General features: G+C 47.7%; 1 protein-coding gene across 1 annotated transcript in view; it reads left to right on the top strand.

Moving 5' to 3' along the window:
• Positions 1-14,769: 14,769 nt before the first annotated feature.
• The window catches only part of TBX5 (T-box transcription factor 5), a 62,517-nt gene continuing 59,383 nt past the window's right edge, over positions 14,770-17,903 (top strand). Inside the window, exon 1 of the mRNA XM_048964256.1 lies at positions 14,770-14,786. The gene's annotated coding sequence lies outside the window, so the exon portion shown is untranslated. The remainder of the gene's footprint in view (positions 14,787-17,903) is intronic.

The following is a 17,903-nucleotide window of genomic DNA, read 5'->3' as shown; positions in this document are numbered from 1 at the left end:
CGCGCCCGCGCAGCCGGGACGCAGGGGGGTTGGCAGGGGATTCCTCTAGCCGCTTGGAGCCAGGGAATTCAGATATTTTCGGATTTTTGCTCCCAAATCCTTGGCTTGGAGGAGCTGGGGAAGCGAAGGGAGGAACTCTCTTATTGCTCTCGATTTTCGGTCCGGCTTTGAGGCACTTTGAGAGGAAGCCATGACGCCTGCCGAGCACCAAAGGTGGCCGGAGGTGTCTGTTAGCCCTCAATTATAACTCCATCAATATCTCTTGCTCTGAGTGCTGCCGGTGCCCTCCCCGGGCTGGCAGCGGCTTCCCGGGGCTGCGGGGGCAGCGGGCGGCCGGGCCGCAGCGCCGGTAGTGCTGTAGGAAACGCCTCGGGTTTCTTTACGGGCTCATTTTCTCAGAAGAGGATTTTACTGCGTGCGTAAAGAATTTTTTTGAAAAGCGGTGGTAAATATTTTCTCTTCTGGCAAGTTATTTATTGGCATGAAGAGAGGATTATTTTTTTTTTCCTTCCCCCTCTTTATAAAGCTACATGTGGTGACCATATAGGATCAGAAATAATGTGGCCTTTCTGGTTTTGAAGAACTGCTAATGTCATTAAAGGTCTTCCTAACACGCCAGCTAGGAGTTCAAAAAGCCTCGCCTTTTATCCTGGGCATATATTTGGTTGTTTATAAAGTGCAGACTTCCTTATGCTTCAAGTGCATCAGGAGGATTTCTTAACTCTGCAGAAGGATCTGTTTTCAACTATATTCTTCTTTGGAAATTGGACTGTTTAACCAGTGTCTTTCACACTTCTTTTCTGGCTGCTATTTTTATACATTCAACCGCAGAAGAAATTCCCGCACACAGAAGCAAACAAAGAATTTTCCCCTCTGCTTTGTATTACAGAAAAATATCTCCGCAGGCCACTAATTGTCCATTAGTGCTAATAAGTGGCTAAAACAATATTAGGAGATAACCCGAGCAACCTGTCTTCTTTACTTTAATCTGCCGTACTGAAGTCGGGAAGGTTTTGACGAAGAGCCGAGCAGACGGGTCCGTGGAATCTGTGTACTAAACTTTTGGACTGTTGATTTTGAGGGTCACTTATCTAAGCTAAGTTCAAAGTGTCACCTGCTTTAATCCCTTCTCTGTCGCGCTCGGAGAGACTCCACACGGCACACGGTCCGCTTCGCACAGCGCCTGGAAAAATGTCGGTCTCCGTTCTCCCCCCCCGGCTTTTCCCTTCCCAAACGCATTAGGAATTTCTCCCCTCGATTCTAGAGACTGTTAGGAAAAACTCATTTGAATTCCATTATTAATATTTTCCGGGCATGCTCTTTTAGCGTGTCGTTTGAAATGTATTAGGATGAATTATATGTCTTAGGAAAAAGGAAAAAAAAAAACAGAAAAGAAAGAAAGAAAAAGAAGAAGAAGAAAAAAAGAAGAAGAAAAGAAGAAAAAAAGAAGAAAAAAAGAAGAAAAGAAGGAAAAAAAGAAAAAAAAAGAAGAAAGAAAGAAAAGAAGAAGAAAAAATAAAGAAAAAAGAAAAAAGGTGAAAAAATGAAGAAATAAACAAAAAAAGAAGAGTAAGAATAAAGAAAGAAGGCAAAAATAGAAGAAGAAAAAAGAAGAAAAAAGGGGAAAAAAGAAGGAAAAGGAAGGAAAAAAGGAGGGAAAAAGAAGAAAAGAAGGCAAAAACAGAAGAAGAAGAAAAGAATTAAAAAAAGAAGAAAAGAGGAATGCAAAAAAAGAAGAAAAGGAGAAAGAAGAGAATTTAAAGAGGGGAAAAAAGAAGAAAAAGGAAGAAAAAAAGGGGGAAAAAAAGAAGAGAAAAAAAGAGCAGAACCCGGAGAAACGAGGCCTTTTCTATTAAATAGGAACAAGATGTTCAAATATAGAATGCAAGAATTTGAAATCTGATGTTTTCCACTCTTGGATGCTGATGGCATTAAAAAATCCACTTTGCTGCTTCTGCAATTTAAATCCTTACATCCAAACATAAATTATCCAGAGGGATATTATTCTTAATTAAAATGCTCTTTCCGGAAGGAGTTGTTTTTTAACTTCGCTTCAGTTTTCCCGAAGATTTTTCTCTTCCCTCCGATTTAACATTTCCATTAATTAAGCTGTTCTTAAGCCATGTCTTGTAAGCGCCGTGGGTTGGCGTTTCAGAAACTTTGACAGAAAACAGCCCACTTGTTTTGTTTTGTTTTGTTTTGGGTGAATGGTTTTGGTGAAGACGCATAGTTTTGAAACAACTCAGAGGGAATGGAAAACCCGGAGTTCTTCTGACATGTCAATGAATACACAAAAAGCCCCCATGTTTTTTCAATGAGCTCTTGAATGTGGAGCTACACGCTAAGGCTTCCGAGGGGCAAACCAAAATTTCTGCAGCTCCGGATGAATTCGGGCACCAAATGGATAAATGGAGCTGTTCTCACAAGTGAGGAACCCTCACAGATTTCAACAAAGATGAGGAGGACGGCTCTCGTTCACCACCTCTAAAACTCACTCCTTTTGCTCTCGCTGCCTGAATGTGACTCTGGGCACTTGGGCTGCCAGTTGAGTTCAGCTGTTTTACCATTTCCTCTTAGGGAAGAACTGGAGAAGCAGGAAAACGACTTCTGCATTCAGTGAAATAAAGGACTTCAGGCATTTGGTGAACTTCAAAAGGTTTGAGAGCAGTAGGGCTAGCACACCTGCTTTATGTTAGATGGTCCGGAGGCAACCACTTCAGCCACTCAGCCCTGGCCCTGCATTCTCATAATGGGCCCCAGAAGGGCTCCCATTGCGTTTCTCCATTGCCACAAACCACCTCCCATCACCAGGAGAAAGGGGACTCAGCCACCAGTCGCCACGTGCTGGAGGATACTAGGAGCAGAGCGGGGCACCTCCAGGCTCGCACTGCCACCAGATCTTACACTCTGCCATTTGGAATGCACCTTCTTTTTGGTGTTTTGCTTTGGTGTTTTGTCTTCCTGAAGCCCACCCCCTTGTCTGTTCAGGTGAGAGAGACCAGAAAGCTGGTGAGGAAATGAAATTCCTGGTAAAAATGAGAAAAGGCAAGAGAAATCACCTTCTTTCTCTTATGCCAGCTGGCACATTCTTTAGAGAAGGACGACAGGGGGTTTTTCTGTTACTCAGAACTGGTAAGCATGAGGGGTTCACTTATACACGTCATGACTTCTCATCAACTTTTCTGTTTGATGGGCTCTCTAAAGCACCGGGATCCCAGCACAGTGGGAAGCTCTCTTGAGCTATCCAACCTCCTCTGCTCCTAGGCAATTGCCACCAAATGTATGTTAACAGATGGAGAAGGTGAAGGGGAGCTGGGGGCACAGGCACAACTACCGGAGTAGGTATATCTGCTAAAAAGTTCTAGTGGCTTCATTGACTTTTTTTTCCTCTTCTACTTCCTGAAAGTAATTTCTGAATCAATCACTCCACTATCAGCTTGCTCTAGAGATGGATGAGTAACACTAGTGAGATAAAAGAGTCAAGGCTCCCTTTCCCTTGAATTGGCTGCTTTTTGTTAACAGTATTCTGAGGGCCATTATTTCCCATAAAAGACATCTGGAAAATCATCGGCGTGTGGTGGAGAAAGTGGCTGCTCTGCTTTGTACTCCCCTTTGATCCAACATGGAGCACAACTCACTGCCTTCTGAGATCAATAGCTCCCATCCTGGGGCATTTTTCTTTCTCATCTACCGCTTCTGATTTGAACCACTTTAAGAAAACATGAATGTCAACTTTTTTTTGGTTGTTGAATGTGTGTGTTTATGGATTTGTGACAGTAATGCTAGTGCCAGGAAGAGAATGGCATGGACCAGCTGCATGCCCCTGGTGAGTACCACCAATGGAGTCCTTCTTCTAAGCTTGTTTAGCTTCACTTTTGTCATACCACACAACTAAAGATGCAGAAGCATACGGGTGGCCGTAGCCTCTGGGGAATTGGAGAGAAAAGTGTCAGCTGTAGCTTGAGTCCAAGCTGCCTACCCTGTAGAGTGAGAGGATCAAAGTGGCTTTAGACTGCAAGCAAAAGGTGTGTATGGAGGTTTGAATGGGAAGGGTTTTGTGTGAGCTCAAGTCTAGCAGAAATGCTAAATTGTGGTCTGGTCTTTTTAAGCAACAGCAGCCAATCTGTGGTGTATGAGCTTTGTCATGGAGAGGCAAATGGGGGCTGAAGCTGCTGCTGGAAAGGTTGAGTCAGGTGGGAGTATGGGCTGAGGCTCTGTTTGGGGATGGAGCCCTGAGGTCTCCATCACCGCATCCCATTGGTAGAGTCCAATGGTAGAGCCTTCCCACACTGGTAAAGCCTTCCCCGAGAGATATCTGTGTGGGTGAGAATGCCTGTGCTGTGCCTTTCCTCATGAAAGTGGCTCTTGGGTAGGCCCTGGCAGTACTGAGCAGTGACTGATACATTCTATGAATGGCTCAGCTGGATGGACTTTGAGATGTTTGCCTGCTTGATACCTCTGCTCTCCCACACTAATCCCTGTAGTATGCAACCTGACAGATCCTGCTAATACTAGTAGGATCAAGCACAGACCTACCAAAAAAAAAGAGAGGTCGTTATTTTCACAGGAACTGAAAGTTGGACCCTAAATCTTCAGAAGAGAGCAGTGCCTAGAAACCAGCTGTCTAATACATCTACTGTGCTAAACTTATAGCAGGGAGGGGAGAATAAAAATGTGTTTTGCAGTATAATATTGCTTTGTGCCTCCAAAAAGGCTTCTAATTTTATGTTTTAAAGGCAAACATTACAGCTAATTGAAGAGCAGAGAGGAAAAATGGATCTCCTTTTCTAAGCGCCAATAAGACTGGGTTCTGGGCCAGTGGTTCTGTGAGAGGTCTCCATTTACTACCTGTCCTAAACCTCAGGTATTTTAGAAGGAAAATGCCTGCCATATATTAAAGAGAAAAATCATTAAATGGATGTCAGAAAAAAAAAAAAAAGAGGACAGAGAAAACCCATATGACTGAATTTATGGCTTGCTTTAGAAGCACAAGCTAATGCTGAGAAAACATGAATGAGAACAAGGGGGCATCCAGGCAATGGAAAAAGTATTTTCCACTTGCTGCCTTCCCAGTGGTGACCTCGGATGAGGTCCCCTGGGTGGCAACACTGCTGTCCCATCCCTGTGGTCCCAACCATCCTCCTCCTGCGGCCTCTGCCCTCAGTACCCCCAAAATGGAATAACCCTCCTCCACCTCACTAGGAGTTGGATTAGGCCCTGTGCCCAGAACGTTGCTCAGTTTTTATTGCTACGTTGAATGCACCCATTTGCCTCTGGAGGAAATGGGGCTGAGCCTGAGCAGCCCTGAGCCAGCAGGAAATTCAAGGCTTTGTGGGTATCCGTGCAGGAGCCAAGTCAAATGAGCAAGAGGGAAAGGGAATGCACTCAGGGACAGTGGGTTTGGGTGGGAGGATGTAGGAATGAGGGTGGAGGGGACTTTCAGCCAAGGCCTTGATGGGAGCAGAGGTGTTTAAAGGGCCTGGCATTGCAACAGCCATCAGGTTGGTGATCTCCCTGGGGGTTTGAGATCTGTCCATAGGAAGACTTGCCCTATTCATCCAGTTCTGTGTTGTCCCAGCAGGATGGGCAGAGCTTGGAGCGAGAGGTCTCGCCCAGACCAGAGAGAGGAGGGCAGAAGGCAGGCAGAGATTTTGGCTTGGCACTGCTGTGAGCTCCCACTGAACTTCAGGCTCTTCTTTAGAACATTCAGCAGCTTTCTGGGGTACCCCTGGAGCACCCCAGTGAAGAGAGAAGCAGAAATGATCTCCTCTTACTGCTGCCCTTAGCCCTGCACCTTAGAAAGCTCATTTATTATTTTATTATTTATTATCTTTTTAAAGAACAAGAACACATACCTCAGAGGGCATCTACCCCTCCTGACACCTCTCATTCTTGTCTCCAATCTCAGCAGTGAGATGCTGCAGCCCTTGGGACCAGTCTCTCAGATGGGCTAAGCCAGGACAGGTGATGATTCTCGGCATTCTGCATGTGCTGAACACACATACTTGTGCCCACAGCAGATGCTGCACGGTGCTATTGTTTTTTGCTCATATCCCCATGTCCCAGTATACCACTCAGCACAAACTTTAGGGCTTTTGGGGGCCAAAACAATTAGAAAACACCAGTATGGAGCAGTGACTCTCCTTCACATTGTGGGCAGCTTAATGAAACTTAGTTTATTGCTACTTGTCACAAGTTTGGTCCCAGCTCAGTTCAAGTGTATGCAAGCTGCTGTGGGTGGGCTCATCCTTTCCTCGCCTTGCCTATCTGTGCTTAGCTCCTACTGTTTCCCTTTTGGCAGACTTTGCACAGTCTGGCTGAGGGGTGAACAGGTTCACCAGGCTGAGCCAATGGCAGACCAACCCTGTGCAAAATACGACCAAGGAGCAGGATTTTGTGTCAGCTCAGGTGGTGAGCTGACCACCTCATTGCTGGGTCCTACACCATCTGGATCATCTCCCTGACCTGAGAGTGTCTGTGCTCCATGATCAAGCCATAGCAGGCTGATGTCAATACCTTAACTACGTAGCCAAAGGATGCTGGAGGAGAAAGTGGGAGATACGATGGGTAAGAATCCTGCTCTAGGTTTGATGGAATGGGCAAACAGCTTGGGAGAAAGTAGATTAGCCAGAAATCTGGCACATGGTCTTGGGCACCTCACCTATCCCTGTGCTGCCTTGCCTCCACCGTTCTGCACCATGACCACAGGAGAGGCAGGACCAGCCTCACATCTGGGTTGGATGCTTCACACAGTGGTGCCCTGTCACAGTGCAGCCTCTGGTCTCCATCACAGCCCTACTACTATTAATAATCCAGAGGATTAGAAAGATAAGCCAGTTACAGAAAGACTCAAGCTTGTCAGTGCTGCCCACTGGCTTGTGGTATGTTATAGGTGGGAGAATGGCTTCATTCTGTTTGTTTACAGTCCATAACTTTGGAAACGGTCTAAGAGCTGCTCAGGTTTTATTTTGTTGCAGACCCCTCAGCGTAGGAGACATTTGTGCTGACAGAATTATCTTTTTCTTTTTTTTTTTTTATCCTGTTCCTTACAATAGTGCCTTTAACAAGAGCTGGGCTTTAATGGGCAGCTCAGCTGCATCCCTCCCCCTCAGCTTGGGGGAGATGTCTGACCAGCAGCATAGAAGTAATAAACAGGCAGATCAGGCACATATATTTCAGTTACAAAGAAGAGAATTCCTGATAGTAGTATCTAGTATCTATTTAATCCTAAAGAGAGTAAAATATTTTATTTACACGTAGGTGAAGTGCAATAAAGTTCTGCCCTTTGCCTTTCCCAAGAGATGAACAGCAAAGGGCTGTGGTTGCCCTTTGGGATGCACCTGTCTGGACACGGGCTGCAGATGGGCTGGGGTCTGGCCCCACTGCACGATCATCCCTGGTGGGTGTGGGCTCCCCATGTTGATCCCAGATGGGATCACTATGAAAACCTATGGGCTTTCACTGCAGTGAAATGGTTGTTAGCTACACACTGGAGGATGTAATCAAAGCAATCTGTGCGTGCCCTTCTGGGGTTTGCTTAGAGGACATACTCAGGGTAGAAGGACAGCCCTGTACTGGCTGGTCTCTTACTAGGGACAGCTGTCCTTTTTTGATGCAATTTTGTGTGGATTTTGCCTCCTTCTTGTTGCAAGATTTTCTTTCTTCTGCATGAAGACTCACTGTTTTCTGCTTGCGGATGGGGTAAAAAGTCATAGAATATCTTGAGTTGGAAAGGATCCTTGAGGATCAAGTCCATCTCAGCTCATCAGGAAACTCGAAAGTAAAGGATGGGAGTTCTGAGAGCCAACCCTTTGCTGTCCCTGCAGCTGAAAGTCCATGTCACACTTAGCAAGCAAAACCAAGGAGTAGCACTGGGCTCTGCCTATCGTACATGCAGAGCATCCCAGGAATGGCTGGAAGTGCAATTGGAGGCATTAGTGAAGTCAAGCAGAGAGCTGCTCTTCCCTCAGAAAGGAAAATCCAAGGCTATATACAACCATCCAGTTCCTTCCAGCTGCAGGACCTGCCTCAGCTTTGCCCGGGAGCCAAATTGCAACTCACACACACTTCTCTGTTTCTTTTTTCTTTCTGCTGCCGTGCTTTAGCACAGGAGGAATCCAGGAGAGGTGCTGTGAGTGGGGAAGGCGGGCTGAGATGTAGATAGAGAGGTTTGTGCAACAGATGTTACCTGGGAGCAGCACAGCCACAGCGTGGGCTTGAGCCTTTCAGTGCTGCAGGACAAACAACCTGCCAGCTGTGCCAGAGAGTGGGGCTGGGCTGCTTGCCATGGGAAGGGAGAGAAGAAAGAGAAGGAGCTGGCAAGGAGTGCACAGTGGCTTGGCTCACTGCTCCTGCTGCTGCTGGAAGACTTCTGCTGGAGGAACTTTTCAGTCTGATGTGGCACCTCTGCTGCAGTATTCAGCTGTAATAGAGATCTCAAAAACATGTTGGGAAAGGATAAATGGGTATTGAAATGGGAGAAACTCGGTTGCCAAACATATATTCCCAGGGAGGGATTATCTGGTGTCTAGTCTAGTGAACGTCTTGCTGTATACGTAGCTTTTCTAATGGTGAGCTCATCTGGGCTCTCTGATGTCCCGTAGTGTGGCTGTGTCAAGTGAGGGCACTGATTTCTTCCTTTTCCAGGCAGCAAAAGAGCTTTGTTTCTGTAAGGCTGCCAAATCTGGTGGAAGTGGGACAAAACATCCTACAGCTGTGAAGGGAGACAAAGAGACTAACAGAAAAGCAGCGCATGCAGAACTCACCTACTTTCCTCAGGGAAGCAAGCTGAGCACTGGGATCTTGTCCTGGAGAGGATCACACCAAGCTGAACTCCTTGGCAGTGACCCCAGATCTCATAAGCTCTGATGGTGTTGGCACAAGTGCATCAATGAGCTCAGGTGTTCTTTGCTATGAGAGTGGTGAGGTGCTAGAACAGGCAGGCCAGAGAGGCTGTGGATGCCCCATCCCTAGAGGTGTTCAAGGCCAGGTTGGATGGGGCCCTGGGCAGCATTAAATGTGGAGGTTGGTGGCCCTGCATGTTGCAGGAGGGTTGGAGACTTGTGATCCTTGAGATCCTTTCCAACCCTGGCCATTCTGTGATTCGATGATTCTGTTCTCTGGTGCACCACAAAATGCTGAGCCTGGACCCAGGCCTCGCTGCACCCCACAGCATGCAGGCATTGTGTTTGCAGGCTGTCCCCCAGGGAGCCCTGTGGGACCCTTGCAACCAGAACAGTGTTTACATGAGCAGGGAGGCACTGGGGTTTTTGCACTGGGATTTGGGAATGTTCCCCCCCCTCCCCCCAGCTCTGTTCCTCCTGAGTAGTTGGTCAAAAATATTTATCAAGGGCTAGAGAGGAAACCTGTGTGTATTATACCCCAGACCAGAAAGCCAGAAAAAATCTCCCTGAAACCACAGGGTGAGGCTGGCAGCTTTGCAATGCTGATTTACTGGTGGCTTAAACAAACTGAGGCAGATTTGCACTCCTCCTCTCTCCTCCTTTGCTTCCATCTCACACTGTGCTCTGCAGGCAGATTTAGCTGTGTGACTGCCCCTCACTATGGACTCACTTGGGCTCTGCCCACAGTCAGGGGCATGAGCGCTGCGTTTCCCAGAGTACCTCAGATGGCAACCATTCCTGACAATGGCCTTTTCTTTCCTTCCCCTCCCTCTGAAGGAAGAGGGAACAGAAGGTGTAGTTTCCTCATCAAGCTGCTGAGTTAATTGTCCCCATCCAAGCTCCCAGGCTGCAGTCAGTGAGGGGAAGGGTGCTCAGCTCTGACCCCATTTCCTTTCTGGTGACGTTAATTCGCTTGACCTCGTGTCTGCTGAGCTCGTGCTCCCTGGCAGCTGACAGGCAGGTGTGAGGCAGGCAGGAGGCTGGAGAAGGAAGGGCAGGTGGTCCCCAGCACAGCTGCTTGCTCAGCACGTGGGAGAGAAGTGCTCCTTGCTGAGGATCCGCTCTTGAGGTTTGAATTCGAAGATGGGAATCTTGATCTGCTATTCCCTTTCACTGTGCTGATGAAGTGCAACCCATGCATGGACAGTGGGTCTCCTGGAAAGTTGTATCAGCCTCTTCTGGAGCAGCCTCAGCTCTGCATCCAACAAGGAAAGAAGTCATTTGTTTCTGTCGGGTGATGAAGTCAACACTCAACTCAAGTTTGTGTCAGTCCATCCGAGTGCTCCCTCATTTGCTGTCTCTCTTCCTCCTTAAGGCCGAAAAAGGTGGTTCCTGCTGTTCCTTTGGAACCCATTTCCCCAACTGCCATCCTTCACTTGTATGATAGGGTGATGAGAGGTTCAAATAAGCTGTGTAGAGGATGAACAGGTGGGCAGCTCTGAGCTGCTCTGCAAGTGGGATCTGTGGTGGCCACACGTCCTGCCAGGTGCCATTGATCTCCGTTGGAAAGGGGTGAAGTGGCTGCTTGTCAGTTACTGGAGCTGTGATTGTTTTCCTTTGAAAAATGGACAAATCTTGTGAACGCAGCTCTGTTGGTACTGGTGGGATTCCTACATCCCAGATGGCACCATGGAGTGGGTTGGGCCGGTCCTTATGGGGCTATTGGTGCAGCGAGCACCATTGCCATCACTTTCAATAGGGAAAGGCAAAAGCTCCAACATTTTACTGAACTCCTCTGTGTGGAAATCACACCACAGCTCTGATCTCTGTGAGATGACTTTACTGCTTGGGCTTACAATGCCTCTGCACCTCCAGGTTAGTTCATTGCCGGAATAAATTCTGTGCCTAGAATGTGTCAACAGCCCACCACGATCATCCTTGAAACCCAAACAAAAATGAATCTTTGCTTTCAGGAGAGAAATTCAGACCTTTTAGATGAGTGAGCAGGAGAAAAGATGAGCATCAATGCTCTCCTCAAGTCTCATTTGTTTTCTTTTCCTGCATCTTGGAATAGGGCCCTTTCCTCTCTGGAAGATGCCTTCACTAAGTTCAGCTTTCCCAATTCTGAATCTCAAGAATGTGATAAACCTTAGTTGATTTTTCCAAGCAGCTTGAACTGGTGTCAGGACCATCTGCTCTCCAGGTCATTAGAAGAATTTGCACCGTAAAGCTTTGCCATGTGTTCTCTGCAGATTACATACACCTTTGGCTGCGCTCTTGTTGTTAGCTGCTCATTATTGGTTGGTTTGAAAAGCTTTCCTTATAAATGCCCTGTGTCCCAACCACACGTGTTGTATCAGTGGTTTTATAATGACCCATTTGGAATTATTTAGCCAGGGAACCTTGCAGTTTTTCTTTTCAATGTGTCCTTATAAGATGCCCAACTTCTACAGTTAGTCTGTGAATGTACCCACACTATTAGATCCACTTGTTTATAATAGCAACCAAATGTCTTCAAATATTCAAGCCTCCTTTTATTTTTTACAGCACTGGCAATAAGCCTTTACATGTTAACTCTTGGCCTCTCTGGGTAACCTCTTATTTAAAAGCAACTTAATTGACTTTACCAGGCCTGGGCTATTTTTCATTTCTTCCTAGAGGACTCATTACTGGAGATGGATGTTTATAAACTGGATCTGGATCCTTCTCTCCCTCTCTCTCACACACAGACACACACACACTCTTTTACCCCTTCCTGCCTGTTTACACCAGCAGTCCACAGCCATATTCATGCCTTCATCTCGCTTGGCTGAGGTTTTGTAGTGATGAGCCTGTGTTAAAAAAGGGAAAAAACAAAGCCTAGCATTTAAATGCTGAGAGGGAAAAGGTTAAAATGCTCAATGGTTTGGGGATTTGTGTGTCACTGAGATGGACTGAGTTAGAACAGAAATTTGATTTCTTGATACAAGTTGGTTTTATACAAGTATACATATATATATAATACATATATATTTGGATGTGTTTCTAAGATGTAAAAAAGGTGAAATACAGAGGTAAATGGGATCCTATGTTATTTTTTCTTCGTTCTTTGCCTTTTGGATGCAGTGCTGACATTTTTACTCAAAAAAAAAAAAAAAAAAAAAAAGAGATGAATTGAGAGATGAATCAAGCCCCAGACTCCGGCGTAACAAATCCTCAGAAGTCAAGCATGCAATTACCTGTTAAAGCTTAGAAAGGGAGCACTTTTGGACACGTGGGCTTGCCTGTCTCTGTAAGCAGGACAAATGAGCAGCTCTTAATACCGAGTGCACCAGATGCTCAGCCCATCCCATGCAGTGGGTTTCATGGTGGCACTGAACCTCCTGTGATCCCCTTAAGTTACCCTTGTGGTGCAACTCTGTCCCTGGTGGGGGTTAATCCCAATGATGTATGCTGACAAAAGGCTCTGGGCACCCATACATTTGTTGGGTGGCACCTTTTCCTAGCAGGTGTGCAGCCCCCGGCCGTGTGCTCCATGCTTTGCACCCACCTGGGTATCCGTTGAGGTAGGAGAGGCAGCAACACTGATTACATCACATTCTTCATCCTTTTTTCCCCCGGTTTCTTCTTTGTACCTGATTAATCCACTTCTTGTCTGTGAGCTTTATCTCATGTTAAAGATCTGATCTGAGCTGTGACACCTCTCAGCCTGGTAGAGAATGCTGGGAGGGCTTTTCTGCTGACCCACGCTCTCCCTGGGACCAATCAGTTACATTTACTGGGTTTTAGACGAAACCACAATGGAAGAATGTGGATTTTGAATAGTTCTCCTGTCACCTTTCCTGAATTTAATCCACACATATTATTTTGTACTCTTTCTCTTTTTTTTTTTTTTTTTTTCTATTTTTTCTCCTATTTTTCTCTGTTCTCCTTCTCCCTCTTTTTAAACCTCTCTTGCTCTTCACTAGTTCCCTTAAGTGGGTAGCATCTGCCAATTTTATTAATGGGCTGTGTAACCCATTTACAGGGCCGTTAATGCAAATATTAAATAAGACCAGGCCCAACAAAAGATTCTTGGAGTACTCTGCAAGATACCTCCCACAAGTGTAATACTTGGCTTGCAGCCTTTCTGGCAGGTTCGAATCCGCCAAGCAATGTTCGTGTTATTATTATTATTGTTATTATTATTGGCATTAGGAGATAAGCAGAGAGCCAAGCCAAAAGGCAGCTTTTGTGGCGATAGGCATGGTGCACACATGCTCTATTTATGAGGACACAGCAGAATCCCAGCGTGATGGGGGTCCTGGTTTTGTCCGAAAGCTGCATAAAGAAGAGGCCTGGGGTGGCTCCACTATGAAAAGAATGACCTAAATGAAGGATGAGAAGAGTGACAGTGGGATCAAGGTGCTGCCAAAGGCTTTGCCCTCTGACAGTAGCCATGCAGTGGTCCACGCTGCCTCTCAGACAGGTAGCGCTCCTCTCCATCTGCTGGCTTTTCCCTTTCCCATTAACCACGAGTGCTGGATACCTTCCTGATCAGCCCAGGAGGGGCATGTTCTCAGATGTGCTTCCAATGCCCGAGGTTGCCATTTTTGTAAATGTAAAATTGAGCATCTTAAGTGTGTGTGTGTTGGGGGGGGGGGGGGGGGGGATGAACAGAAAGCTATAAACCAGCCCTTGTCTGCTGGGCTGCTTGGTAGACAAGCAGAGTGCCTGATATAAAACATGAGCAGAGGGATGGAGCTGACCTGCCAGCACTTTGCACCAGGGCTTGTTTCTGCTGCCCTGTTACTCGCATCAATAACCAGGCTGAGTTTAAGATTTCTGAGTAGATCTCCAGCTGCTGCTCAAATGGGAAGGTTGGAGAGGTGAGCACAGCATACAGTAGATGGTAGCACAAAACTGCAGGTGAGCTGCAGAGAGCAGGGGGAGGACACAATGAAATGCTGATGGGAATCACTCTGATGGGTGACTTTCTGTAAGAAAGGCTTGAGTTTCGGCTTGCAGCCCTGGGATACCAGTCCCAACTTCACCTTTAGCATTCATTAAACACTGAAGCTAATGAAGTTAATTGCCCGTATATGCAAAGTGAGTGCTAGATACGTGCAGAGGTATTTGCACTTCTGTCTCCACATTTGGATGTTTGGCCCCTATGCATGCAAGCTTTATTTCTATACCAACAGGCACATGAGCCCTCTGGATGCTGCAGGTTTAAGGCCTTCACTTGCATTTCAGGAGACCCAACCTGGCACGTGTGCATAGGGTGGTTTTATATATAGTCCCCTTTCCAGGTGCATTTACCACAATGTGTATGCAGATACAAGAACCCCTATGTGACTCTATAGGGAAAACAAAGTCTTTTTGTTACTTTTAAGCTCTGCCTGAGCAGTTTCAGTGCTCCCAACCAAGCAGTGCTCCTGGCAGACCCTGAAGTCCAGGCACAAAACAAACATCAATGGTTAGGGGCTGGAGGGTTGGGGGCTGGGGGGGTGTGGGGGGAAGAGGGAGACGTTTCCATTGAAAGGGAGAAATTTCTGACCACGCTAGTTTTATTGGCCTGCAGGAACCCTATAGATTAACAACCAGCAATCTCCCCCCAACACACACACACTCCTTCACTGCCACCCACCCCCACTCCAACCCGGAGACCTTAAACAATCCGGTAGAAGGTGTGACTTCAAACTTGGTGGTAGGGTAAAGAGAAAGGAAGCCAGAATGTAAGCATTTGTGTGATGTGATTATTCCCAGAAATGCCTCGACATCTCCCCGCTGTCCTGCACGGCTGCCAGCAGTGCCTCCGAGCCCCGAGCTGAGGTGCTGATCGTGGACTGCAGAGACACCGTGATACCTTATCTGGGACACGCATTGGGTCCCCTCGTAGTTACAAACGGAAATAGGGCCGGTAGCCAACCCAGCTGCTGCCAGGGGCACCACGGCCTCCATGAGACCCTGTCCGCCGCCAAGGTAAAAGGGATCCCCCGCTCCCACCCTCCCCTCCGTTGCAGGCTGTAGGACTGCGCCCGGGGTTGTAGGGTGGGCGTGAGTGGGGGCAGGGGTGCGTGAGTGGGGGCACCCCGGTGGGTGGGCACGCGTGGGGTTGGCTTGACGTGCGTAGGGTGGAGCCGAGGGGGTGGGCACGTGGCCAGGGGTGCATGGGTTCCGCGCCAGGGTGAGGAGGGTGCTGGGGGAGCCGTGGGTATTTTTGGTGGTTGCCTCTGGGCTTGCTGCATTCCAGGTGGCTGCGATGGGCAGAAGGGCTGGGGCTGCCCCTGGCCTCCTTTGGGTTTCGCATGCAAAAATGCCCGAAGATGCTGTGGTAGAATTCATCTCATCACTTCGCCAAAGCCTTATTACTCATGTATCCACCTGAAGTGATGCCCGGTTTTCCAGCTCTGCGTCAAATAAGAAAAACAATAAGCTTATTCTCTCTTATTCCTCCCCGCACACTTTTTTTTTTTTTTTTCCCCAATTTAAATGATTTCATTTACAGGGGAGGTGGAAGTGGGAGAGGGCTAATGTAGAACAGGTGTTTTGATTTCATGTTACTCTTTGAAAGGCAAATCTTGCCATTTGGACCCTGTATTCAGCCTTGGTTGGCAAAGAAAGTAATAATAGGAATTGTTTAGGAATTGATCAAAGGAAAACCCACCCCCTTCCCCGCCTCCCCTTTCCTGCATCGTCGGTAGGATCTGGCACTCCTTGATTGTTGATGGCACAAATTTTCGGGACTTTTTTATTTTACTTTTTTTGGTCCGTTGTGTTTTCTAAGATGCCTTAGGGGCGATGTGCATCAGTAACTTGTCCCGCAGTTCTGCAGGGCTGCTTTTTCCGTCTGGACGACTGCAGGAATGGAGCAAACAGGGGAGGAAATAGACAGAAAAGAGCTCAGCCCCGGTGGTGTCGGGGTCTCCCAGCTCTGCGGTCTCTACTGAGAAACTGGGGAAGCTGCACCGGAGCAGAGCAGTGCTCTTTCGGGGCTCTTTTCTGCAGCTCAGCATTTGCAGCTGCCCACGTCCAAAAAATCGCTCTACAGCAATACGTGTTTCTTTTCCCATTTCTACCCCCCTCCTACCTCGGAAATCGTGAGAACCATTATTCCTACAAAGCACAGAAGGTGGCGAAGAGAGGGGTGCGGAGCTGGGAGGTTTGGGATGAGCCCCACCGCCCCCAGACAGAGCCCGTGCACAAGGCAGTAAGGGAGGGATTCAAGGGCCGTTTTCTCCCACTTTAAGATCTTTTAAAATCCTTTTCCTTTTTGCCGGAATAACCGCGTTTCGATGAAATTCGCGTCTCCCGAGTGATGCATCCCTGCCCGTTCGCAAATCCTCAAATTCTTAAAGCAGTGGGTCGGGCTGGGATAGATCGTTACGTGGAGGGGGAGAGGAGGGGGAGAAAGAAATCCTTAGAGCTCCTTATGAGCAGTGTCGATTGGGAATAAAAACGGTGACTGGGGAATTAACATCGGGGTAGAAACTCACGTAGCGCTGGTTCTGCTCGGGGTTCTGAACGCGGCTCAAACGCAAACATCCGCATTTGACGCCGGGATAAAAAATGGATTAGAGCTCCTAAGCACTGGTTTTAGGAGTGGATGCCGAAGTTAACCAAGAGTCGCACAACTCAAGTACCCGATCGCTGCGATCGTTTGGTGCCCCGGAAGGTTCGGGGCTGACCGCGTCTCCGCACACAGTTCTCTGCAAACCCGCCTCTCTCGTCCCTGCTGCCCGAACTCCGCGGTTGGGAGGTTCTGTTCGTGGAGCAGAGATCAGTTCCCCCGTCCTGCCCTTTGTGAAGCTGCCCCATCCCGCAGCACCAGTCCGGACTGACCCAACATTGGCCACGAAGCCAAGGGAACGAACCGGGCCGTTCCTCCTACGGCTCTCCAGGTGCTTTCGAAGCTTGGATTCGAGAGCAGGACTGTGGGGCGAGGGGCTGGGAGGGGGCTGCCTTGCGGCTAACAGCGCTTTTGAAGCGGCGGGGAGGAAATCAGGAATGAAACATCTTCTCTCCGAGCCGGAGAAAGCCCTGCGAAACCTCCTCGGACACTCACAGCTCTCCTGGCCAAAGGCACGGGCGGGTTCGCTCCAGCAAGTGCAATGCGAAAGCTCCCCGGCACGGGAGGCATCCGTCTTTTAAATTACGGAGAAAGGAAAAATGTGCCTGTCTGGAAAAGGGGGAAATTGAATGTTTTAGTTTTTTTCCTCCTAAAGGGAAAAGATGATTTTACTCTCGTGCTGAAGCCGCTGTCATTTGTCGCACGACATTGTCACAGAATTCGTAGCAATCCCGATTCGGGTTTTTGGCACCGAGGCCGTGGCAGCCCGACTCCGCGCCGGCGGAAACAATACAATAAAATCAATTAAGACATTAAAAGAAACGAGCAAACCAACAAGGAGCAAAGCCCCGTCTCCCACCAAAACAAGCCCCCGATGCACCAATTCCACCGATGCGAAGTCAGTAAAGCTGCATTCGCCGCTTGGAACAGAGATGTGGGGTTTTTTCTCTCCGCTTTGTGTGTTTAGAAGGAATCCTTTTCTCTCCCATGAAACACACGCAGACAACCCGAAATTTTTTTCCCTCGTTTTGAGGGGTGCCGCTCCGACGGGAAGAACGAATGTGATCTAAAAGCCGCCGTGCGCAGCCCGAACAATGGGAGCCATAAACGAGACGAGGATAAGAAAGTTGTCGGGAGGCACTAAGAACCACAAACACTTTTTTTTCCCCCCCTAACCATACAATGTGGAAACTCTTAAAGGGCGCTATCTGTAGACATCTTGCAATCACTGCTCTTCCTTGTCATCTGAAGGAGAAAGGGGAAAATATATTAAGTGAAGACACACTTTAAAATTACTTATACATTTTAAACATGCTGGCAAAGAGAACTGCCTGATAAACTCTTGCCCAGATTTCCTTTTTTTTTTTTCTTTTTTTTTTTTTTTTTCCCCTTTCTTTTTTTCTGGGGTAAATTATTTCAAGTTGCTACACAAATATCTCCCCCTCTCACCCCTCCATCCCCCCCCCCTCCCCTTCCATCTCCTGTTCCCCGATTTCTGGTTCAAACGAAAGCGGGCTGGGACAGAGCCG

Source organism: Lagopus muta, chromosome 17 (assembly GCF_023343835.1).
Source record: "Lagopus muta isolate bLagMut1 chromosome 17, bLagMut1 primary, whole genome shotgun sequence".
Lineage (NCBI taxonomy): Eukaryota > Metazoa > Chordata > Aves > Galliformes > Phasianidae > Lagopus > Lagopus muta.
This window is presented reverse-complemented; position numbering and strand designations above follow the sequence as displayed.